Genomic DNA, 26140 nt, shown 5'->3' on the forward strand with positions numbered 1-26140 from the left:
ACGCGATGTATTTTGCAGCTGTTTGGGCCCCTGCAATGAAGTGATGACCAATGAGGTGGTCGCCAATGATTCCGCACCATACATTTACAGTCCACAGTCGCTGTCGCTCTACCTGTCTGAGCTTGCGAGGATTGTCCACGGACCAGTAATGCATGTTCCGTAGATTCACTGCCCCGTGGTTTGTGAAACCCGCTTCATAGGTAAACAGGTAGAACTGCAACGCATTCTCTGTAAATGCCCATTGACAGGATTGCACTCCGTGATTAAAGTCAACAGCATGCAATTGCTGATGTAGCGACACATGAAACGGGTGAAAGCGGTGACGCTGCAGTATGCGCATGACACTGCTTTGACTCAGTCCACCGGTTCTCGCAATGTCCGGTGTACTCATGTGTGGGTTCATAGCAACAGCAGCTAACACACCAACTACACCCGCTTCTCCTGTGACGGGCCTGTTACGGACCCGTTTGCGTGCTACGACCATACCTCTTGCATACAGTTGGCGGTAGATGCTTTGCAATGTGCGGCACGTTGGATGCTCTCTGTCCGGGTACCGTTCTGGATACACCGTGCAGGCTTCAGCTGCATTTCGTCGAGACTCGCCATAGAAGAGTATCATCTCCGCAGTATCATCTCCGCCTTTTCAGAGTTTGAATACACCATGGTCACAGTTCCTATAACACTACACTATCACAGACGTCTGGTAACACGGTGTACTACAGTTGGTCTGCGTGCGGAGACGAATGCAGAATAACAATAGCAGCAAGCGCTACATGCGGACACTGCGACAGCTAGATCAAACCACAACAGTGCACTACAGCCACTCTCGTAAACACGGTCGTCATCGTAAACATGTCCCTGCAGATGCTGCTCGCCGACCGTGGCCCGTGGTTGTTACAACACGTAACTGAACGTCGGAGGTTTCAAGCGTCAACTTTAGGTTACAATATCTCCGGATGTAATTAACATTTTACAATGCAACAAACGGCACTGATTACGTATTTGTTTATATATTCAGATGTGCTAACAAAACTAACGTGGTTCCATTTAAAAAAACGTAGGTTTGTGTTAAAAAACATACTTCCGTGCATTTTTGTATGGTTTGTATTAAACAATTACACTAGCCCCTCTCCTCACGTTCGGTCTGCGGAATCGGTTCGTGAGTATTTGATGAGGTTTACGAAATATATCCAGCGGTAACGTTAGGTGACTCACCCTGTATATACAGGGTGTTACAAAAAGGTATGGCCAAGCTTTCAGGAAACATTCCTCACACACAAAGAAAGAAAATATGTTATATGGACATGTGTCCGGAAACGCTTACTTTCCATGTTAGAGCTCATTTTATTACTTCACTTCAATTCACATTAATCATGGAATGGAAACACATAGCAACAGAACGTACCAGCGTGTCTTCAAACACTTTGTTACAGGAAATGTTCAAAATGTCCTCCGTTAGCGAGAATACATGCATCCATCCTCCGTCGCATGGAATCCCTGATGCGCTGATGTAGCCCTGGAGAATGGCGTGTTGTATCACAGCCGTCCACAATACGAGCACGAAGAGTCTCTACATTTGGTACCGGCGTTGCGTAGACAAGAGCTTTCAAATGCCCCCATAAATGAAAGTCAAGAGGGTTGAGGTCAGGAGAGCATGGAGGCCATGGAATTGGTCCGCCTCTACGAATCCATCGGTCACCGAATCTGTTGTTGAGAAGCGTACGAACACTTCGACTGAAATGTGGAGGCGCTCCATCGTGCACGAACCACATGTTGTGTCGTACTTGTAAAGGCACATGTTCTAGCAGCACAGGTAGAGTATCCCGTATGAAATCATGATAACGTGCTCCATTGAGCGTAGGTGGACGAAACTAAAATGAGCTCTAACATGGAAATTAAGCGTTTCCGGACACATGTCCAGATAACATCTTTTCTTTACTTGTGTGTGAGGAATGTTTCCTGAAAGTTTGGCTGTACCTTTTTGTAACACCCTGTATATATATAAGGAGTGAATGCTGGTAGAAACGTATACCTTGATTTCGAGACGGTGTACGAGTCTAATTTTTTGCAGCCAAATGTAGTCGCAGTGATGTGAAGTGTCCAGTGTTTTCAAGAAGCTAAGGACTATCCTCAGTGAAAGTGAAGAAGAATTACTGGATCTGTTGAACGAACTGAACATCTAATGACTACAGTACGTGACTTGAGAGGAAATCGAAGAAAGACGAAAGTAATGAGTAGCACGAGAAAAGAGAACAGCGATGAAGTTAACATGAGAATTGGGGCGCACGAAGTAGAAGTTAAGGAATCCTGTTATCTTGGCAGCAAAATAACCCATGATGGACGGAGCAAGGACGTAAAAAGCATACCAGCACTGGCAGAAAGGGCATTCCTGGCCAAGGAAAGTCTATTAACATGAAACGTAGTCCTGAATCTGAAGAAGAAATTTCTGAGGATGTCCGTTTCTACCACAGTGTTGTATGGTAATGAAACGTGGAATCTGGGAAAACCGGAAAAGAGAAACAAACCGTCTGAGGTGTTGTTCTATAGTTGAATGTTGAAAATCACGTGTACTGATAATGTGAGATCGTGGTCATCAAACGTTTTTGGTCAAGAGCTAATAGTGACACTGTGGGGCGACATTTAAGGTGACATATGTGCCGATCTAATTATTAATTGGTAACCTGTATAAATTAGTATCTTATGAGCCATCAGTAGACTGGCTATAGTACAGGCGCAATTAAGTTAGCCGCCGGTCCCAAGGTACTGATAGTTAAAAGCTTGCAAGTTCGAAACATTTCGTGTTCGTTGGTGTGTCTGAGCTTGCTGCCAACCTGAGGATCTAACTATAGTGGAACTATCGCTGCTGGTGTTTTTACTTATATTTCAGTGAACTATTGAGTATGCGACTCGAATACAAAAGTTTAATAAGTGATTTAAATGACAGTTTTCTTCAACTCACTGTATTGTATTACAACAAGCTTAATTAATTTTAGGTTCACTCCTAAAGACAACTATTGCAGAAGATAACCGTCTATGTAATGCGCATTAATGAACTCATGTTACCTCCGTGTCAAAACTTAAACCGTAGATGCTGAGTCTGACTGCTAGGAAAACAATAAAAAATTTCCCCTCTCACGTCTTCTTACCCGCAGTGGCCATGCTACTTACTCCTATGCTCACGAGGTAAGTAGCCCACTTATCTATAGGCCAAATTAACCGAAATCAGTATTAAAATTACGTATATGTCAAAAAATTGTAATTTTATCTGTTACTGACCAGGAAACTACATTCCTAAGAATCTCGTAAATTTAGTTGACGTTTTTCAATTCGGCTGTAAATTGTTAGATGCAGATTATTCTTAAATACGCCTAAGAATCGAGGGCCACACGAATATTTGATTCGGGCTGCGTGTGTGCAGGAAGACAGAGACTGGGATACATCTAGCAAAAAATCGAGGACGTAAGTTGCAACTAGTACTCTGAAATGAAAATTTAGGAACAGGAAAGGAATTAGTGGCACGCCGCATCAGACCAGTCAGAAGACGAATGAAAATAAAGGTCTAAATCGAAGCTGAGAATTGCAGTGCGTGGCCAGGCAATGATGCCAGCGCCTAGGGCAAATCGACAACGCTGCCCGAGTTGCAACAACACAGCTCAAGTTCCAAAAGTTACTAAAGTTGTTAGGATACGTTACGACTTTATATTTTCCACACTATATTTTTCTTTCCTAATTTTTTCTCAGACGCTGTTGTGGAGTTTGAAGGTTTTAAATTGGCAAAACGGAAGGGAAATTTGTTTTTAGCCTCCCATCGGTAATGTAGTCATTAGAGACAAAGCGTAATCTGAGAATGGACAATGAAACGGATGGATATTAAACATTCCATAATTGAAGCAGGACAAAAAAAAAACTGCAAAGGGTGGAGGCTTGGTTCAGCAACTAGCAGTTGACTCCCAATATACTAAATGTAACGTGTTGCACTTAAACAGTCGAAACGACACGTTGTAGTCTAATTTTTGCCGCGTACTTGGGCACATTTGGACGTGCTGGCACTGCAGGCGTGTTTTCGAGTCACGCTGCGCCGGCCCGCTACGCAAGAGGTCGCGCTATCCGAGCGCAGGGAACGCCGCGAGAGCCCCCTGGCCTGTGTCTCGAGATGAGGTAGAACAGGTTGGAGGTTTGTTGATGGCGACCAAGGCAAACACACCGTGGGAAAGCAGAGTGCTATGAACACGAGTGCAAAGTGGGGGCAGTAGAAGTGGGCTAAACGGTCGGCCATAACGTGGACACCGTGAAGCAGTGTTAGCAGACGGTGTCTTCTTTCCGGCGTCCAGAAGAAGACGGCAGAACATAGGCAGGGAGGAGGCGTTCCCGTTTATAGCTGTATAGGGCTGAGCGTTTGGTGAGATGTCCTTTTGTGTGTGCCACAACTGCAGCTGGCGGGTGTTGGTGTTTGTTAAGAGTTTCGTCTGTCCAAAATACCGCGCAGCAGTGAGCGTCAGGAACGGTGAAATCGGCTTTATATTATTTGTTGTTATCAAGAAGTACTGTGAGACCGCGAGGAAATTTATTGTGCCATACTGTATTTAAAGGTATTGCACGGTATGACCGTGTTGCTACCTGAGCGTACATTATGGTTTTGAATTTGAAAACACTGTGAAGCTGATGAGATCATTGTGTAGCACCGATAAGATAGTGTACCTTTTTCTTGTTTACGCATTTTCCTCGTAGATTCTACAGTAGATCGCATTTGTTACCTGAAGTTAATTACATCTACGTAAACATGCATACTCTGCTGATCACCCTTAGGTGCCTGGCAGAGGGTTCATTGAATCACCTTCTTAATAATTCTCTATTATTCCACTCTCGAACAGCGTGCGGAAAAAATAAATACATATATCTTTTTGTGCTAGCTCTGGTTTCCCTTATTTTATTATGATGATCGTTTCTCTCATTCGGAGGACAAAGTTGTTGATGAGAAGTTTCCGCCACAACGACAAACTCCTTTTTTTAATGGTGTCCATCCCAAATCCTGTATCATGTCAGTGACACTCTCTACCTTACTTCGTGGTAATACAAAAACGTGCTGCCCTTCTTTGAACTTTTTCGATGTATTCCGTTATTCCTACCTAATAAGGATCACAAACCGAGTAGCAGTACTCCAAAAGAGGATAGACTAGCGTAGTGTAGGCAATCTCGTTACTAAATCTGTTAACTTTTTCTAAGTGTACTAGTGCTGGACATAAAACGCAGTTTTTTGGTTTGTCTTCCCCACAACATTTTCTACGTGTTCGTTCCAATTTAAATTGTTCGTTATTGTAAATCCTAGGTAATAATTGAAATTTGGGAAATGTTTAGTAAAGCCTTATGCGACCAAACTACTCAGGTCATCGGTTCCTCAGCCTACACAGTACTTAAGCTAACTTAAACTAACTTACGCTATGGACGACACACACACCCATGCCTGAGGGGGAACTCGAACCTTCGACGGGGACAGCCGTATTACTTGAATTAACCGCCTTTAGATCGGACTGATTTGTCGTTTAACCGGAGTTTAACGGTTTGTTTTTTGCACTCATATTGATGACCTCACACTTTTCATTATTTAGAGCCGATTGAAAATTTTCGCGCCATTCAGATATCTTTTCTAAACCATTTTGCAATTTGTTTTGATCTTCTGATGAGTTTACTAATTGATGAACGACATCATTGATGTGTCGGCAGCTGGGCCAACACCTTGTAGATCGAGATGGCTGAAAATGCACGCTAGACTAACGCAGACGGGCGTGAAGTACTGGAACAGGCTACGTAATTAATGCTATGAAGAAAAGTACGTAGCTGGATTAATACTTATCTTTAATCGATCATTGTGGTACATCGCTCTTGACTATACACAGGAGACTTTAATTACAATCACTGTAAGGCTAATGGCGCCTTGCTAGTTCGTAGCCATTAACTTAGCTGAAGGCTATTCTGTCTCTCGGCTAATGAGAGAGAAAGGCTTCGTACATCTAGTCGCTAGCTAGGTCGTCCTTACAACTGGGACGAGTGCTTGTTCGTATCACGAGACCTGCCTTGTGGTGGCGCTAGGTCTGCGATCAGACAGTGACGACACGCGGGTCCGACATGTACTAAATGGACCGCAGCCGATTTAATCTACCACCTAGCAAGTGTGGTGTCTGGCGGTGACACCACAATCATCATCTGGAAACAACTTAAGGCGGCTTCTAAGACTGTCTGCTAAATCGTTTACATAGATGAGGAACAGCATAGGGCCTACAACACTACCTTGGGGGACGGCAGAAATCACTTCTGTTTTAGTCGATGTCTTTCCGTCAGTTATTACGAACTGTGACCTCTCTGACAGAAAATCACGAATCCAGTCACATAACTGAGACGATATTACATAAGCACTCAGTTTCACTACAAGTCGCTTGTATGGTACAGTGTATTTGGCTTTGTTGCAAGATGCGGCGCAAGGGTTTGCTGTATTTGTATGCGCTCTGATACTGTATGTGTGGTTTATTATAAAGATACAATCCAGAACCAGAGAAAGTCGTACACCTGCGTAATATCGTGTAGGGCTCGGGCGAGCACGGAGAAATCCCGCAACATGACATTGCATGGACTCGACTAATGTGTGAAGTTGAACTGGAGTTAACTGACACCATGAATCCGTATGCCAGGCGCAAATTGAGGCGCGTATAGCGCGTGCGTGTGGAGCAGCTCAGAGCGCTTTTTTGTAATTTCACAAGTTCGAATGGGACCGAGCAAATTGTGACGCGACGCGACTGGGACGCGACACGCACCTGCGCCAGGTCGCGCGGCGGTAGCACAGTTTCTCGCGCCGCGCATAACGCGAGCACTGAGAGAGGGGTTCGTCGGGGAGCTGGATGACAGTCGTGCCACTGCTCACTTCGGCATGGCACATATTAGCAATGGAATAATGCCCATCCGAAAAATACAGCCCTACAGTATACTGAATTTTACTGTCACTGTGTAGTGTTTAGTTTTACGACGTTGAAGCACCCCATCTCTTTTCGTTAGTTCATAATAGTGTTCTGTTGCATATGTCTGTTTAGTTTTTTGTTTTGTTTATTCTTCTGTCAAGAACAATGCACAGTTCAATAACTGGTGTGCCATTAGCCACTGAGATTGTATCTTCTGCCTACATGTTTAGCCATGCTTCGTGTCTGGTTGATGGGCGTCGTTACAGTTCCTTAACTGCCGTCAAGTCATCAAGTGACGACACCAATTTTAGTGATAAGCTGTTGGAACAATTCCATTGGTTTTTAGTACACTGAAATAGTTAGTTACATGAACACCACCTACCGAAGCAACTCGACGACTCCATTTCATTAGGCCTTTGTAACTTGGAACCAACTGGACGGAACTTGTCCTTCTAACCTCGAGGAAATCCCAGTCACCATGGCCAGAAGATTTGCACTGTAACTGTTAAATTCGCAATAGCGGCTGGCCACACTACTTCGTCATGCCGACTCGTCCTCTAGCCGTGCTGCAAACAAATAGCCGCGCGGGGTTAACCAAGCGGTCTCAGGCGCTGCAGTCATGGTCTGTGCGGCTGGTCCCGGCGGAAGTTCGAGTCCTCCTTCGGGCATGGGTGTGGTTGTTTGTCCTTAGGATAATTTAGGTTAAGTAGTGTGTAAGCTTAGGGACTGATGACCTTGGCAGTTAAGTCCCATAAGATTTCACACACATTTGAAATTTTTTTTGCAAACAAACACAGTTCCACGTCACTCCACCTCACACCGCGGATACCGCACCCCAGCCACCAGTAGAGCGAGACCACTGGAGTTAAAATCCCTCGCCGCCGAAGATGTGAAGAAGACAAATAAACATCGAAATCGACTCAATGATGAAAAGAAAATCGATGGAAACTGGCGCCAGCAACGCACTAGCTCAGGTGGTTTTTCGTTGCTTCGAAAAAAGTGCAGGAAAACTGCAATTTCTTTACATCTCCACCTCCTCTCAATTGATAGTCGCAGAAAGGGTCATCCTTGACGCCTATGCCACGCGACTAAGTTTAACCATGGTCCGTAACTATGAAGGTTGATATAAGTTTCGTGTCCACCTGGAATTTACAGAATCAAGACGTGCTTCTGATTATTAGTTGGATCGAAGCTCTGATGCTTCTTTATCGTGTTTCATGAAGAGGAGACCACACTCTGTCCAATTTTTAATATGTATGGGATTCCCTAAAGCCGTACGGTAACTTTAAAAAATGCGGGAAGATCGACATAAAAAATTGAAGAGCTCCTAGCGCTTTGGAGTGTGAAACTTCTCTTTTTTTTGACATATTCGTCGATATTGAATGCATGGCATGGTAAGTAAGTAATTGGGACGTTTTTGGTTCGAAATTCTCCTATTGCCCATTTTATGCCATTACTGCGTGAAAGTGTCAAAACAATTCCATTGTACAAAGTTAATAAGTTGAAGTAACTTTGTAAAGTTGGCAAAATATTAATAAGACACCTAAAAAGCAAGTATGGACTATTTTTACTTTTGATTGAATTCCAAATTAATTAACGAATGAAAAGTAGAACTTACATTGAATTATAATTTTTGTTAAAGTTAATATCTTTTTAATGTTACGTACTTTTCACCTGATAATGCCTGTTTCCACATCGAATCAAAGTTTTTGTTCAAAAATGCTAAACGTCAAAGAGGAAATAAAAAAATGATTGCCAGACGTTGACCACTATAGTATTATTGGTGTACACAATTTTTTTCATTTAACAGAACAGCATTTCAGATGTTTTAACAGATCAGCATTTCATAAGTCTGTATAAAGTTCATAATTCATTTCGTACAACGACGATATATTGTTGGGTTGGTGCGTAAGTCCGTAATGTTTTTCCGTAAGTTTAGTAAACACAACAGAGACATATAACACAGTCTTTGGTCTTCAATAACACAATCTCTTTCACTATTTACGATAGTCTGTCAACTCTGGGGTAACTTTTCGATTCCGCGACTGTGGAATTCACGTGGTTTTGAGGCGAAGAACTCGTCGAGTCTTGTTCAGAGCGCATGTTCATCCGGAAAGGAAGTTCCTTGAAGGCTCTTCGGCAGAAAGCGGAAGAGGTGTAAATCTGAGGGCGCAACATCAGGTGAATAACGTGGGTGCGGAATGACTTCCCAACCTTACTTCCGTATTGTGGTTTTTGCCCGTCCAGCGGAATGCTTGTGGACATTATCGAGGAGCAGCATCACTTCAAGCAGTTATCCTGGTCGTTGTTCTCGGACTGCGTCTGCGAGACGTCTCGGTTGTTGACAACAAATGTCACCAGTGATGGTTTACACCTCGCGGAAGCAATTCGTAGTACACCACACAGTCGCTGTTCCACCATATGCATTACGTTATCGGTTGCGTCATTACTATCATTCTTAAAACGAGAAACCTAGTTTCTTGCAGTGCTCTGTCCAATGGCATTACCCTCATACACTGTTTCTGGCTTCCACAGCTGCTGTCACCCCCTATTCAACTCAAACAGAAGAAGATGTCGAAAATTTTCCGAATTCTCGACTTGGCACTGCATTTTCCAGCGTCCACAGATCCACTCACTATCTCACAAACCCAAATAGCAACAGTGAACTACAAATCAAAAATGATCTTTACTAAATAGCCCCTTAGGAAACGGAATATCAACATACAAAACAAAAATGCTACGAATTTATGCAGCAAACCTAATATTTAAAAACCTCAGGTTCAGTGTTTTTTAATTATGTTTTCTATTTTCTAATAAACATGGAATCTAACTAAAAGTTAAACTGTTGCTACTGGGAAGATTCCATGTAATGATTTCACAGTTAGAAACGTGTCACATTACATACTCAGCTATAATCTTGAAATGTTTTTCGTTAATTGAGCTCGCAAACCCTCAAATGGTCAAAAATATATTTCATTTCTTTTTAAATTGAAAACTGCTCTTTTTTTATTTTTTATTTTTTTCAAAATCGTATTGACCAACTAGGATCACGTTAACAACTTCAGTTCCTCTTCTTCCTTTGTTGTTGTTTCCTATTTTTCCAGTATTGGTTCAAATGACTCGGAGCACTATGGGACTCAACTGCTGAGGTCATTAGTCCCCTAGAACTTAGAACTAGTTAAACCTAACTAACCTAAGGACATCACAAACATCCATGCCCGAGGCAGGATTCGAACCTGCGACCGTAGCGGTCTTGCGGTTCCAGACTGCAGCGCCTTTAACCGCATGGCCACTTCGGCCGGCTTTTTCCAATATTCCCTCATTTTCTCCCCATGAAGTCTCTTCCTTGCTTCTGTCCATGTTGTTCCCGATTTTTTATTTCTTCTGCTTTGAAAGCCTTCCAGATTTAGTATTTCTGCTATTTCTGATTCTTTGATGTTGTTTCTTTCGAGATCTTTTCTTACTTCTGTAATCCATGCTATTGTCGATTTCTTCTTCTAGAAATATAGAAGTATTTGTTTTGTTTGTTTCTTTCCATCCATTCGGTAGAGATGTCAAAAAAGGTTTAATCTTCGTTTGGCCATTACTTCAGATATTTTCTCTATATTTTTGTAGATCTCCTCAGTACTTCTTATTTTCCAACTATCTGCACTTTTCATTGCACCCATTATTTTTTTAATGATCCTTCTTTCCAGTACCTCTAGTTTGTCCATCTTATAGTTCATCGTTAGGCATTCAGATCCATATAAACATTCTGGTCGTATCACTGTGGTGTAGTGTTTTAGTTTTGTTTTTCTAGATTTACATTTCTTGTTGTAAATATTTTTGGTCTAACCATATTTTCTTTCCATTTTGTTAATTCTTACATCACTTGCAGATTTTTCTAGTTCATTGTGTTGTGTAGTTTCTCCAAGATATTTAAATTTATTTACTCGCTCTACTTTACCTATTGGTGTTTCTATGTATTTTGGTGCATTTTTTTATATTTGTCATGAATTTTGTTTTTCAGCTGAAATTTCGAGACCAGTTCTGTTTGCTAGCTTTTACAGAATGTTTATTTGAGTAACTGCTTCTGTCAGATTTTCTGAAAATATTGCGAAATCATCCGCAAAAGCCAAGCAGTTTACCTTAATTCCATTTGTTTTCCTTCCCAGAGCTTTTGGTTCAATTTTGTGATTTTTTTTTTTAGCTCCGAATTCCAGATCCTTACAATTTTTTTCTAGAACGTAGTTAAACAGTAAAGGTGATAAACCATCACCTTGTCTAACACCAGTATTTATTTCAAAAGGCTGAGATACTTCTCCCATAAATTTGACTTTAGATACTGTACCTGTTAAGTGTTTCACGAATTATGTTTGCTAGTTTTGATTCAGCACCAAATTCTCTAATGACCTTATCTATCGTTTCTCTGCCTATACAATCAAATTTTTTTTAATGTTTTTTATTTTGAATCTGCGTCGTACTGCTCAAGGAAATTGATGTGCAACACCAACTTTAAAATCCTAAAAGCATGAATGAAGCTGAAGAGGAACTGATTCTGAACTCCTCTCGTTGGCACAATATTTATCCGTTCCTGGAGGGTGCTCTCGTTGTGCAGCGAGCTGTGTGGAGCGGAACGGGAACACAGTGCCCCGCTTATTGCTCGACTGGTGTGCCGCACTGCACAGCCATTCGCAGCGCAGCTGCTTCCCGGTACAAGCGCCACCTTCCTCTCCGAGCTGTTCATCACAAAGGAGCTTCTGCAGCCGTCAGGACATAGGCAGCCACCTGTGACCGCCCCAGTGTCTCGCCTGCTGCACTGTCGTACTCGCAGCTGATGTACAGCGCGCGCCACACCTGCACTGACGTGGGAATCTGTTCATCTCAGGCAGGCCACTACTGTCTCACGTTCCATCGCTCGCAACTGGCAGTCACATACTCTGCCAAATTTGGGGCACTGAACTCCCATCATCACGTAAGACTACCACTTTGTTACGTAACTTTAACCAATCCACTGACTGCTTCTACTCTAAATTTTCTGGCTTAATCAAGCGGTAAAACACCATAATGACCAACTGCTTAATAACAACTTCCTGGCAGATTAAAACTGTGTGCTGGACCGAGACTCGAACTCGGGACCTTTGCCTTTCGCGAAAAAGTTCTCTACCACCTGAGCTACCCAAGCACGACTCCGGCACGGTCCTCACAGCTTTACTTCTGCCAGTACCTCGTCTCCCACCTTCCAGACTTTACAGAAGCTCTCCTGAGAACCTTGCAGAACTAGCACTCCTGAAAGAAAGGATATTGCAGAGATGTAGCTTAGCCACAGCCTAGGGGATGTTTCCAGAATGAGATTTTCACTCTGCAGCGGAGTGTGCGCTGGTAGAGCACTTGCCCACGAAAGACAAATTCCCGAGTTCGAGTCTCGGTCCGGCACACAATTTTAATCTGCCAGCAAGTTTCACATCAGCGCACACTCCGCTGCAGAGTGAAAATCTCATTCTGGAAACATCCCCTAGGCTGGGGCTAAGCTATGTCTCCGCAATATCCTTTCTTTCAGGAGTGCTAGTTCTGCAAGGTTCGCAGGAGAGCTTCTGTAAAGTATGGAAGGTAGGATACGAGGTACTGGTAGAAGTAAAGCTGTGAGGACGGTGCATGAGTCGTGCTTGGGTAGCTCAGTTGGTAGAGCACTTGCCCGCGAAAGGCAAAGGTTCCGTGTTCGAGTTTCGGTCCGACACACTGTGTTAATCTGCCAGGAAGTTTCGTATCAGCGCACACTACGTTGCAGAGTGAAAATCTCATTCTGTTTAATAGCATGTTGGTCAAATTTTCAAACACTGCACAGCAGTGATTCTCCTTGGCTGGATTCTGCAGGTCTTTCTTTATGTGGCACCAAGTGCCTACTCACAGGTCACTAAATTCCTACAAATTACGTGGCAGTGGCTCGTCGCAGCAAATTACGGGGCGGTGGCCCCTGTTCCAGTCGGTACAGATCAGGGGCATTTGCTGGCTAAAACATGAGTCTGAGTTCTCTATCGTACTCCTCAAACCATTGCAGCAAGATTCTATCCTGGCAACACGGACAGTTGTTCTGCTGGAATATGTCATCGCCATCAGAGAAGTCTTAACTATGAAGGGATGCAGGTGGTCCGCAATAATGTTCACGTAATTCACTGCTGGTACGCCGTCTGCTTCTAGCCACGACGATACGTCGCTTTTAGTTCAGCGGCTCACTTCTGCTCGTTGGTTATAGGCACTTCCTTATTACATGGCATAGGATATTTTGTGTCACCTAACTTTCTGTTTATTGGCTATCCGCCCTACGGACAATATGGCTTTAACAATGAATATTGGGCTTTGTAAATTTTCCACCATTCGGTTTACCATGTTTTACACATCGTAAGCACACTCGTGTCTTTATCTGTTCTCATAATTAGATGCTTATTGCTCTAGTATTACTTTGTTACATGGGGGTTAAATCACTGTCATCGTTTATTTTTTGCGGTTTAGATATGTACCTGATGACGTGGCCAGAAGCCTCGAAACCGGTAAGCCTTGATAAAACTGGCCGAAGGTGGGACTTTGAGGAGTTAATGCCATGTACTACAGTTACAGCTGCGGGTGCCTCGACTACGGAATAGTTTGTACAATTGGATGTCTCGATCTACTTGGGCACGTGATTCTGAACTGATCTGAAAGGAACTCTGATTTTTCCCGATTATCTGAACAAATAGTGAGCTCGAGTATTTTTTCTGTATAAAGTCTCAAAACCGATACAAACTGCAAGAAAGTGAAGCGATACTGCCTATAAATGCACAGATTAAGCCAATGGCATGCAACGATCTCACGCAAGGATGTGAACCAGCTTGGCGAAACATCAGACCTGCATGCTTGCCTGTACAATGCGAGAACTAACATCTGACCTCCTTCCTGTTGCGACCACATTGTCTCGAATTGAAATTTTCACGGCGACGACTCTGATTGGCTCCAGATTCATAAGTTTCTGAACTCGACGACACACATCATGCAAGTCATTCAGAGATAGTTACGGTCGTCGTTTAGAGATAACACGCAATACTTTCCAAGAACAGCTGACCGGTAAGTGGCGCGCTTGTGCACTTACGAAACAGGCGAACGCTGAAAGAACCGACTGTTTCAAATTACAGACCACGTTAGGCGTACACACCGGGATTCTTTTTCTTTGCTCCTAAATCGGAAGATTCATCCCATTAAAAGTCACACTTGCACTGTTCATCCAGATTCATGGCCCCGAAATATTTGCTTTCAGAATACTCTGCGTGATGAATGATTAGAACGAACAATGTGTATGGAAATGGTATATGTCTTCGTGTAAACTGATAAGACACAATTTCAGTGATAAAATTCCTGTCGTAACCTAATGCGCTCATACCACGTTTTTAAGATCACGTTTTTCAGACGCACTACAATCGTCATGATTCATTAGTATAACACTTCCGTACCCAGGTCCTTGGTGCTTCATTTTTTATCATCACAATGGTAGTTATTCATAAGTGCAAATAGGAGTCTTCTTTTGTTATTACTGAATTTAAGTTTTTATATTTCCCGTTCCTGGCAAATACAAACAATATTTGAGTGAATAGCGATTAATGAAAGTGTCAGGAATCCGAATGTGGAATATTATTTCTGGAAGGAGTTACGCTTACGTGACTCATTTGTGAACAGAATATGTTATGCTTCTATAAAGAGTGTGTGTGTGAGAGAAGGGACAGAAGAGAGGTTGTGCTATGGTAAATTCTCCAGGTGGCCACTGAGAGCAAGAAAACAATTAACGTTATTCTGAAAGAAATCAGGTTTTTGTGTCTCCAATGTAGTAAACGTAAGTATGTGAAGTACGAGCTCTCAGTAGATAACTAGGAATAGCCAACTGCCGGCAACTATCAGACTGTCGTTCAGTCCTTTAAAATCAGTGTAATGATAGTAGTACAAATTTCTTACACAACCCGCAATGTTTTATGTGCTCTTCATAAATCACACATGAGATGTTCATATTCTCTCGCTCACTATGCGCAAAGTATTAATCCTATAGAAAAATTAACAGGACACATTTCTAGGAAATCTAATGTAGAAAATTTTGGTCTGGAATACGTTTCCGAGTTATTTAAAAAATTCGAACAGAACTGACCTTCAAATGCACTCAGTCCCGCTCGATCTAGTGTGTTGTCCACGGCACTTCCTTCTGCCACTGCACAATAATTTACAAAATGGCTCTGAGCACTATGGGACTTAACATCTGTGGTCATCAGTACCCTAGAACTTAGAACTACTTAAACCTAACTAACCTAAGGACATCACACACATCCATGCCCGAGGCAGGATTCGAACCTGCGACCGAAAACTTTAGAACCAGGCGAATTATTTCTCGCATTCAACCTCTTTTGATCGTCATTGACTGACCTTATTAAAAACAATACATCACCGGCCTAGTCACCCACTTAAAAATTGTAAAACTGAAGTTTCTGTAAATTTTACCTAAGAATTTTATGAATTTAGCAGCATAAAATAAACAATTTCATCGTCGTTTTTGGCAGGCCTTCTGACTACGCGACTACTGTGCTTGTAAGGGCTAAGTTTGAATTAGATTATCAACGTAACTAGTTTTTGCGTAACATTACAAAAGTCGATTGTCTGTCATTGCCATCAAGGACACGTTTAAATTAACAATGTCAACGAAATAGATGACTATTCCGGTGGCGTAATAGTCCAATCCGTAGAGGTGAATAAAGGTCAAATACTGGTAGTACTTCGTGTAGTCAGAAATTTCTGTACAATGGTTGGAGGGAGTGCCACGAACAACATACTAGGAATCCTGACTGTTGAGGGATGTTGTGGGGGTGGAGGTGCGTTTCAAGGTCACTATCGTACGTTTTGCCATAATAACTCGAAAACTACGTCGTCCAGGGAAAACGTGTCCCGTTGCAAAATTTATCTGCTACAAAAACGTCGGGGCCGGCCGCGGTGGCCGAGCGGTTCTAGGCGCTTCAGTCCAGAACCGCGTGACTGCACCGGTCGCAGGTACGAATCCTGCCTCGGGCACGGATGTGTGTGATGTCCTTAGGTTAGTTAGGTTTAAGTAGTTCTAAGTTCTAGGGGACTGATGACCTCAGGTGTTAAGTCCCATAGTGTTCAGAGACATTTGAACCATTTTTGAATTGATGACCTCAGATGTTAAGTCCTATAGTGCTCAGAGCCATTTGATTTTGAAAACGTTGTGTTCATTTCCTCTGTCGGCCAAATAGTTTACGCACAACGAGCGGGAGAATTTGAATATCTCGCTTGTGATTAACGAAGGCCAGATATAATATTGCAAGTTGCTTAAAATAATATCTGTAACGGCAGCTCAGTAATCCTGCAAAATGTTGAAGGGAATCGAAACCTTACGTTGTAAGATTTTCATATGTTTTCCGTTGTAAATAACTCAGCTTCAATGCACTGGTTCAAAGATGAACGAGCGCAGTGCATGGGTGGCGAATAAGATCCTTGATTGTGCGTTCACCTTTATGGGTTTGCTTCACTTGCTAGTCAGCTGTGCAGTGCTGGGCCGTTATTATTTGAGGCATTAATGAGTTTTTCAGAGAATAAGATCTGTTATTTGTGAATCTGTGAGAAACTATGTGGAATATTTTAACTTGGAAGTGAAAACTTGTTTATAAAGCTGTTTAATTCTTGGTATTAATGGAGCACGTTTTTGGATGCGCAAGAATAAGATGTTCATTTGTCAGAACTATTAATTGAAAGAAATGTTTGTTCCTCAGATAATTAATAGTATTCACGATTAGTATTAATTTGGTCTCTTTGTTTTCATTGTGTCACAAATTGTGCACTTGGCTGAGATGTCTGTAATTTATGTAATGACAGAATTACACAGTTATTAGGTTCTACAAATGCCGTGTCAATAACCAGACTTTAATTTTTCAAGAACAATTTTCTTTAAAATATAACCCACCTCCATTATTCTTAGTAAAGTTTTGAATGTTTTGTTGGGTGTGCATTGTATCTTATACCACACGCAGCAATAGGATGTTTCTGAAAAAATTAGGGTATTTGCTTTCGAGAATGCTAATACAGCAGACACAAAATAACATGTAGAGCAAGAGGGAAGTCAGTTTTATTTGAGGGCAGATCGCATCTTGAATTCTTATTGGGGAAACAGTACGGAGTCAGAATTATCAGATATTGTGGTAATCGGGCAGATTAACTTCGAGTGAAGAGTGTTGGGAGTTTCAAACAGTTATTTTCTTCTGAGTAGGGTAGTAATTTATTTTTGTGGATATTTCAAGTCAGACATTGCAATTCATGTTTCGCAAGCTTCATAGTACAGTTTTTGACAGCATGCTAGATGGCACATATCGATATGACCACGCCGTTTTCTGTGAGAATCATTATCGTCACCTAACAACCATCTTTGCTGCCATACAATCAACGCGTTTGAGATAAATCCCTACAGATGGGTATCGATGTTCTCACAACCGATTATCATTACCTATTTTTTATATATTTTTATCGCAGATACTGTTTATACCAGTTACTTTACATAAGATACCTATTTCCTCATGTTATTAGCTTTTGTGTAACCATCATGTGCATACTTCACTGCAACAACTGTTCTACGTCCTGTACGCGTGTTTGGCTTTCGCTGATGTAATTCGGTGTGCAGCAGAGGGATCGCACATGTAATCTACAGCTGCTATGCTCTTCTTGGCGGTTAGCGTTCGTGGAGTCGTAGCGCATGCTTCGTTCACCACCACCGTCTAGCATCATGGGATTAATTTCTTATTCTATTATTTGTTATGTATGATATACTTTTTATATTACTACATCCTCAATTTTTACTATATGTTCATATTTCAGTGTGTCGTCTGAATATGGTCTAAAACAGCCCGAAACCGGTACCCTCAAAAAAAAAAAAAAGTAATTTTGCGTTCGACACTTCTTTATATTCATTTTAAAATTTCATAATGTGTTTCAGTATCGAGATTTAGCTAAATAGTTTTCACTGACCATGGAATTAGTTCTTTTGGCATTTAGCCAGATTCATTTTCATTATTTCAAGCACACGTTACATGAGGAAAAAATTTCTGGAAGGCACAATATTCTTTCATCCCACATTTAGATAATTTTTTGATAGATATCTTACTACGTACCATTCTTAATGGAAGCCAATACTTAACGAGAAGCTGCTACTTTCGTGTAGCTCACAAACGACGTCATAAAACATCAAGCTAACCAATTTGTACCTAAAATGACTTTATATAGCGTTCAGTCTCAGGGAAACACGATGCTCGCAAAACGCTCGAACAGACTCAGCAGTAAATCAAAGGAAGGAGAGTCATAGCTCTGGATAACTCGTATTTCTTTTGGGCATAACTAGCAGCGGTACTTGGGGATGTCTTCGTGTGTTGTCAACACGAACCGGGAAGGCCCCTACTCAAATACTTTAACGGTTAGTCGTCGGTACCAAAAAGAGGCGATTTCCGAAGGTTGTCACTTTATTCACATTAATCATCGTAATGACTGTTAAGGGTTATTTTGCAAACATTTTGGAGTAAAGGGTACGTGGTTGCCGATGGTTCATTACAAATAACGTAGGCCGAGCGGTTCTAGGCGCTACAGTCTGGAACCGCGCGACCGCTACGGTCGCAGGTTCGAATCCTGCCTCGGGCATGGATGTGTGTGATGTCCTTAGGTTAGTTAGGTTTAAGTAGTTCTAAGTTCTAGGGGACTGATGACCTCAGCAGTTAAGTCCGATAGTGCTCAGAGCCATTTGAACCATTTGAACAAATAACGTAAATATGATTTATTCGCATTGTGACCCAGTTATCTTTCTTTATGTGAAAATACCTTCACGACAATGAAGAAGCCTGTAGTATGCGATCAACCAAAATATACAACACAAAATACAGAGTGATACAACAATCCGCGGAAAGGTACAGAATAACTGTGACGTGGTTGCGACCTCTGCAGTAACAGCTCAGCGTAGCGTCGTTCTGTTCATATGGCAAGTGCGCAATCCGGCACCTCTTCATCAGAAAACCTACCTATAGTTCTGTGTACCACTGTTAACGTACTAGTAAAACTGTCGGAATAAACCTACTGTGAACAGAACTGAACAGTACTGAATGCAAGCTTGGAGCGGAGAGTAAACTGGGCGTTGCTCCTGTCAACAGCGAGTACCGAGTGAATGAGACAAATTTGTGACCATAAAAAATGGTTCAAGTAGTTCTGAGCACTACGGGACTTAACATCTGAGGTCATCAGTCATCTAGAACTTGGAACTACCTAAACCTAACCAACCTAAGGACATCACACACACCCATTCCCGAGGCAGGATTCGAACCTGCGAGCGTAACAGCCGAGCGACAGCGGACTGAAGCGCCTAGAACCGCTCGGCCACCCAGGCCTGGTTTGTGACCAGACACGATACACAGTGCGTGGACTCGACTTTCACACTGTTGTTCATTCATGCAGTACTTACACCAACATAAATGGGGGGGTAGTCTATCACACGAAATGCAAATAATCCGTAAGGAACCACTATGGGCCCCTTACAACGAAATACTCAGAAAATACTCCTGAACAACCTTGTTAATCATGTCGGTGGGGTTCGTGTTCACGTGCTATACAGAATGTTAAAAAAATTGTTCCATATATGGTGGGGACCAAAACAAGACAAAAATGTCCAGTTCACATGACTCAAAATGCATACCTTAAGAACTATGAGCATCTGTTATTCTTCGCTACTATGAACATCATCTCTTCCACTTGCAAACCATTTGGTATAACGAACGACCTACAGAATGCAGTAAACAAATGAAGATACATTGTGTTGTTCTTGCCCGTAGAAACAGCATGCAGTAAACATCCGTTAGTGTTTTTACTAAATCGTATTTACGTTTCTGGCTAAGAGCAGCGAAAACGTTAGTTGTAATGGAACCAGTTTGTGTTGTGGTAGGTGTGTAAAATAATTGTCCATCTTAATTTTACTATCACCTGCACTTTCTAGGAAGCCACATTTCAAGGCCAGCACAGCATAATGTATTAAAATAGTCACTCAACCAAGATCAAATCTAAACAAATACTGTTGGCGGGATCTTCTCTTCCGGCAACTAAGCAGTTACCGGTATCCGGGCTGTGACACTTGTCACAAACTAGCGAAGTACCCTTGCATCTATCGCTTCCAAGCTTGAAGCGTTTGTTCCAGACGTGGAGTGTAAATTTTTAAGATACCTCGGAAAAGCATGTACAAATTTCGGAATACGAACGGGATGATGGCCGGCCGAAGTGGCCGAGCGGTTAAAGGCGGTACAGTCTGGAACCGCACGACCGCTACGGTCGCAGGTTCGAATCCTGCCTCGGGCATGGATGTGTGTGATGTCCTTAGGTTAGTTAGGTTTAAGTAGTTCTAAGTTCTAGGGGACTTATGACCACAGCAGTTGAGACCCATAGTGCTCAGAGCCATTTGAACCATTTTTTTGAACGGGATGTAATGACATTCAAAATCTGCAATGTACCTACTACTAAACCTTTCACCGTTCAATTCTCGCTTGACTCTCGAGGCAATGTACGTTGGTAAAAACTTTTCTTCTCTGCATCTGAGTTCTCATTCCATAGTTACTCCTACTTTATGGTTCTACTATATTAATATGGTGCTGGGTACTATGTATGTACACGAAACGCCAGTAAATTAAATAAAAACAGTACTTGCAACACTCGCCTGACCCCAACCAGTCATTGCTAACTTAGGGAGTGTCACCGCCTGGGCGGCAACGTCGTTCATTCTGGAGCCCGTATACTGTTTGGGGCGTTCAGCGAGATGGACGATTGTTATCCGCGGTAATAAATCTATGTAGCGAGCAGACAGAGGGCAATATTTTTATGCTAAATTTGGTGATATATTTGACGGATGTGCCGTCAGTAAATCCGCGTCCGGAGCCCAGATTATGCCGCGGCGTGCGCAGAGCGAGTTATGGCGCCGGAAGCCTGGCGCCAGGTGTGGAACTGGCGCCAGCGTGAGGGGGGGACTGGCACACGTGGGGCGACAGGAGCGACCGCTGCGCCTCGGCGATGGCAGCCTCTCCACATACGCCACAGTACTGGGCGTGCGCCACAATTTCATGCACGACTACTCTCCTAGAGCAGTAGAGTAGAACGTGCATTAATATTTCATCTCTATGAATGCATATACGTAAATTCAGTCTCTAGTTACAAAAGTAATGTTATTTTAAAGTAATCCGGCATGGCACCGGACGCTGTAGGGCGATCTTCAGTTACCATGGCTATCAGACCGTATTGAAGTGACTTTCTATGTGATTTACAGCATCTGGTGTGAAAACCGGTATCAGAGAAAGGTGTCAAAAATCAGATTTTCATTTCGTTTCTGATTTTAAAAAACTGAAACATTAAGAAATTATGTATGCTCATTTCTTTACCACTGTGCCAACCTACAAGACCTACAGGCACATATTCAATGATACAGTGTAACATGCAACAACGTACAGCGCGACAAAAAAGTGTTGCACGCAGAAGAGGAGAAAGAAACGAAATGAATGTTAACATGTTGAGAGGGTATGTGATTTTATTTCAGCGATTACAAAATCGAGTCATATTTACGAAGAACTCGTCAGCATGAGCATCGGTATGATGTTGCACCCCCACTGTCCTAGATTCAACCACTGATTCCATTGGGAAGAGTTTCCTAAGGCCGTTGTTTCATGAGGCAAGCAGGCCCACCAGTCTGTAAGCTGGTCTTTATAACCTGCTTACTGACAGTGGCATGGTGTTGATGTCTGAACTAGTCACACATGTTTTATCACGGACGGATCTGTTGATCTTGACGGCCACTCGAGTACCTTAACATCGCGCAGAAAATTCATAGAGATACATGTCATATGGGTGGCGACTGTTGGCCAGAGGAAAAATGGCACCACGATACTTTCTTGACAGAGGTAATGCGTGAGCATGTACGATTTCAACAACGTATCGTTGTGCTCAAAAACCATTCAACACCCAAGATCGCGTAAAATGTTTTTTTTTTAAATTTAAGACAGCAACTATGCTATTACTTAAAATCTTTTTGTTGTAGAACATGTTAATTTTATGTTGATATCAAACACAAGATATGAAATTGTTAAAAACAGCACATTATAAAAGGTTTGTCATCATTAAAATATTTAAAAAAGATAAAGCATCTTGTGCAAAATGCTATGTCCATATACATATTGTCCACAGTTGCTTGTTGCATCATACAAACACGGTAAACCAAAGCACATCTGTTTCCGTATGCTGTCTAAATATTTTAGCGATGACAAACCTTTTATAATGTGCTGTTGTTATCCATTTCAGATTTTGTGTGTGATGTCAGCGTAAAATGAACATGTTCTACAACAAAAAGATGTTAAGAGGACAGCGTAGTCTGTTGAAAACGGTTGTCTTAACACTTTGCCGTCCGCACGTCTCGTACAAATTTATTCGCTTGCTGCCGGCAGCGCTAATTCGGGTTACTTAGATTGTCGCCGGCCGTTCTTGACATTATCGGGAGATTATAAATTTGTTATGTTTTACTAATCTCATCGTTGGTTCTGAGAAGTTCTCAACCCTGTTCCCCTACATTCATGAAATTTCGAAGATATACATACGTAGCCGGCCGAAGTGGCCGTGCGGTTAACGGCGCTGCAGTCTGGAACCGCAAGACCGCTACGGTCGCAGGTTCGAATCCTGCCTCGGGCATGGATGTTTGTGATGTCCTTAGGTTAGTTAGGTTTAACTAGTTCTAAGTTCTAGGGGACTAATGACCTCAGCAGTTGAGTCCCATAGCGCTCAGAGCCATTTGAACCATATATATACGTAAAAAAAATACAAAATTTATTTGTTTCATATATTTGTTTATTTACATTGTTTTTGATACTTGAATACAGGGTTATTACAAATGATTGAAGCGATTTCACAACTCTACAATAACTTTATTATTTCAGATATTTTCACAATGCTTTGCACACCCATACAAAAACTCAAAAAGTTTTTTTAGGCATTCACAAATGTTCGATAAGTGCCCCTTTAGTGATTCGGCAGACATCAAGCCGATAATCAAGTTCCTCCCACACTCGGCGCAGCATGTCCCCATCAATGAGTTCGAAAGCATCGTTGATGCGAGCCCGCAGTTCTGGCACGTTTCTTGGTAGAAGAGGTTTAAACACTGAATCTTTCACATAACCCCACAGAAAGAAATCGCATGGGGTTAAGTCGGGAAAGCGTGGAGGCCATGACATGAATTGCTGATCATGATCTCCACCACGACCAATCCATCGGTTTTCCAATCTCCTGTTTAAGAAATGCCGAACATCATGATGGAAGTGCGGTGGAGCACCATCCTGTTGAAAGATGAAGTCGGCGCTGTCGGTCTCCAGTTGTGGCATGAGCCAATTTTTCAGCATGTCCAGATACACGTGTCCTGCAACGTTTTTTTCGCAGAAGAAAAAGGGTCCGTAAACTTTAAACCGTGAGATTGCACAAAACACGTTAACTTTTGGTGAATTGCGAATTTGCTGCACGAATGCGTGAGGATTCTCTACCGCCCAGATTCGCACACTGTGTCTGTTCACTTCACCATTAAGAAAAAATGTTGCTTCATCACTGAAAACAAGTTTCGCACTGAACGCATCCTCTTCCATGAGCTGTTGCAACCGCGCCGAAAATTCAAAGCGTTTGACTTTGTCATCGGGTGTCAGGGCTTGTAGCAATTGTAAACGGTAAGGCTTCCGCTTTAGCCTTTTCCGTAAGATTTTCCAAACCGTCGGCTGTGGTACGTTTAACTCACTGTTTGCTTTATTCGTCGACTTCCGCGGGCTACGCGTGATACTTGCCCGCACGCGTTCAACCGTTTCTTCGCTCACTGCAGGCCGATCCATTGATTTCTCCTTACAGAGGCATCCAGAAGCTTTAAACTGCGCATACCATCGCCGAATGGAGTTAGCAGTTGGTGGATCTTTGTTAACCTTCGTCCTGAAGTGTCGTTGCACTGTTATGACTGACTGATGTGAGTGCATTTCAAGCGCGACATACGCTTTCTCGGCTCCTGTCGCCATTTTGTCTCACAGCGCTCTCGAGCGCTATGGCGACAGAAACCTGAAGTGCGGCTTCAGCCGAACAAAACTTTATGAGTTTTTCTACGTATCTGTAGTGTGTCGTGACCATATGTCAATGAATGGAGCTACAGTGAATTTATGAAATCGCTTCAATCATTTGTAATAGCCCTGTATTTCTCTTTCATATGATGTGGAGCAAAACAGTCTCCAAGATGTGACGCAATCGCACAAGATTGCACATGAAGATTATTGTTCTCTTTCTTGTTTTTGTAACATACATGGCAGTTTCTTGGTACTCGTTTAATGGTTTCGGAAATAGATAGGACGATTAGTTGGTGTTGCCCTACGTGACCGGAAAGTCTGTCAACCGGATCATTATGAGATGTACGCGATGTAGTGGCAACCTCCAAGTTTTCTCAACGCATTCATCGTAAATAATCGTATCGTCTCTTTCGTCTGCCATGATGAAAGGGCACAAGTACGTATAAAAACAAAAAAAAACTTGTCGACGTGTGTAACTTATTGTTACCTCAACAAAACACCAACAGAATGAGAAAGATACTAAAGTGCTGTCGTCGGCCACTGTGCGATACTATGCTGTCTGTAAATACAGTCCGATGCCAGTCATCAGCAGCCTGTGCTTTCCGGTCATGGCAAAACTCCGAAGGCAGTCATTTGTTTTGTGGTGTTAACCGTAATACACATACGGGGCGGCAGTTCCTCAGCCCGGTTGCCACTAGTCTCCGACCTTTGCTGCGGGATGACATCGAATGCAGGATAGGTTGCACGGTACCTCCTGCTTAGCAGCTATTGTCAGGGAAAGGAAATTCGACACGTCGTACCGTTTCCAAGTTAATTAGCATTGAAGTTTGTCAGTCAGTCTGTCACACGCGCATCCTGCTGCAGTCTGCCAGAGACGTTGTCATTAAAGGTGTACTTCGTATGGTTTCCTAAAACTGAACAAGAGAGTGATACCGAAGATAGACATAGGACGGTAGTAAGGATCGTACCCGAGCTGCAGACTGAGCAATGTCATGCGCAGTAATCCATAGAATGAGAACAATTGTACGAGAGTCACTCCAAAAGAAATGCGCACCATTTATTTTTAAAACCATCTTTTATTCTACATGTTTGAAAGTTTTACATTGTGTAGCTACATCCTTTAGGAACAATATTTTCACTTCTCCACATAATTTCCATCCCTTTCTACTGCCTTGCGCCATCTTGGAACCAGCGCCTGTATACCCGCATGGTAAAACTCTGGACCAACCTGTTGGAGCCACTGTTTGGCAGCATGCACAACGGAGTCATCATCTTCAAACCTTGTTCCACGAAGAGACTCTTTCAGTTTCCCAAAGAGATGATAATCACATGGAGGCATGTCAGGACTGTAAGGCGCGTGTTTCAGTGTTGTAAACAACCTGCTTTTCTCGATGTGATCGAACACGACTCAGTCCAGCTTGAAGTTTCTTCAGTGTCGTCACATATGTATCAGAATTTATGATGGTTCCACTTGGCATGATGTTCACAAGCAAGAGTCCTTTGGAATCGAAAAACACCATAGCCATAACTTTTCCAGCAGAAGGTGTGGTTTTGAATTTTTTTTTCTTGGGTCAATTTGCATGATGCCGCTCCATTTATTGCCTCTTCGCCTGTGGTGAAAAATGATGTAGCCATGTTTCATCACCTGTCACAATTCTTCCAAGAAATTCATCTCCACCATTCCCGTACTGTTCCAAAAGTGCGCTGCATACCGTTTTTCTTGTTTCTTTGTGAGCCACTGTCAACATCCTGGGAACCTACCTGGCACAAACCTTTTTTAGCGCCAACAGTTTCAGTATTCTGCAAATACTTCCTTCCCGTATCCCAACGTAGCGTGACAATTCGTTCACTGTGATGCGTCTGTCAGCAGTCACCAGTTGGTTAACTCTCTGCACATTGTCTGCAGTGTGTGCAGTACGAGGCCTGCCGCTGCGAGGACAATGCTCAATATTGCCGTGCCCACTTTCATTACGTAACCTGCTTGCCCACCGACCAACTGTACTGCGATCGACAGCAGCATCTCCATACACCTTTTTCAACCTCTTTTGGATG

The sequence above is a fragment of the Schistocerca piceifrons genome, chromosome 2 (genome assembly GCF_021461385.2).
Source record: "Schistocerca piceifrons isolate TAMUIC-IGC-003096 chromosome 2, iqSchPice1.1, whole genome shotgun sequence".
Taxonomy (NCBI): domain Eukaryota; kingdom Metazoa; phylum Arthropoda; class Insecta; order Orthoptera; family Acrididae; genus Schistocerca; species Schistocerca piceifrons.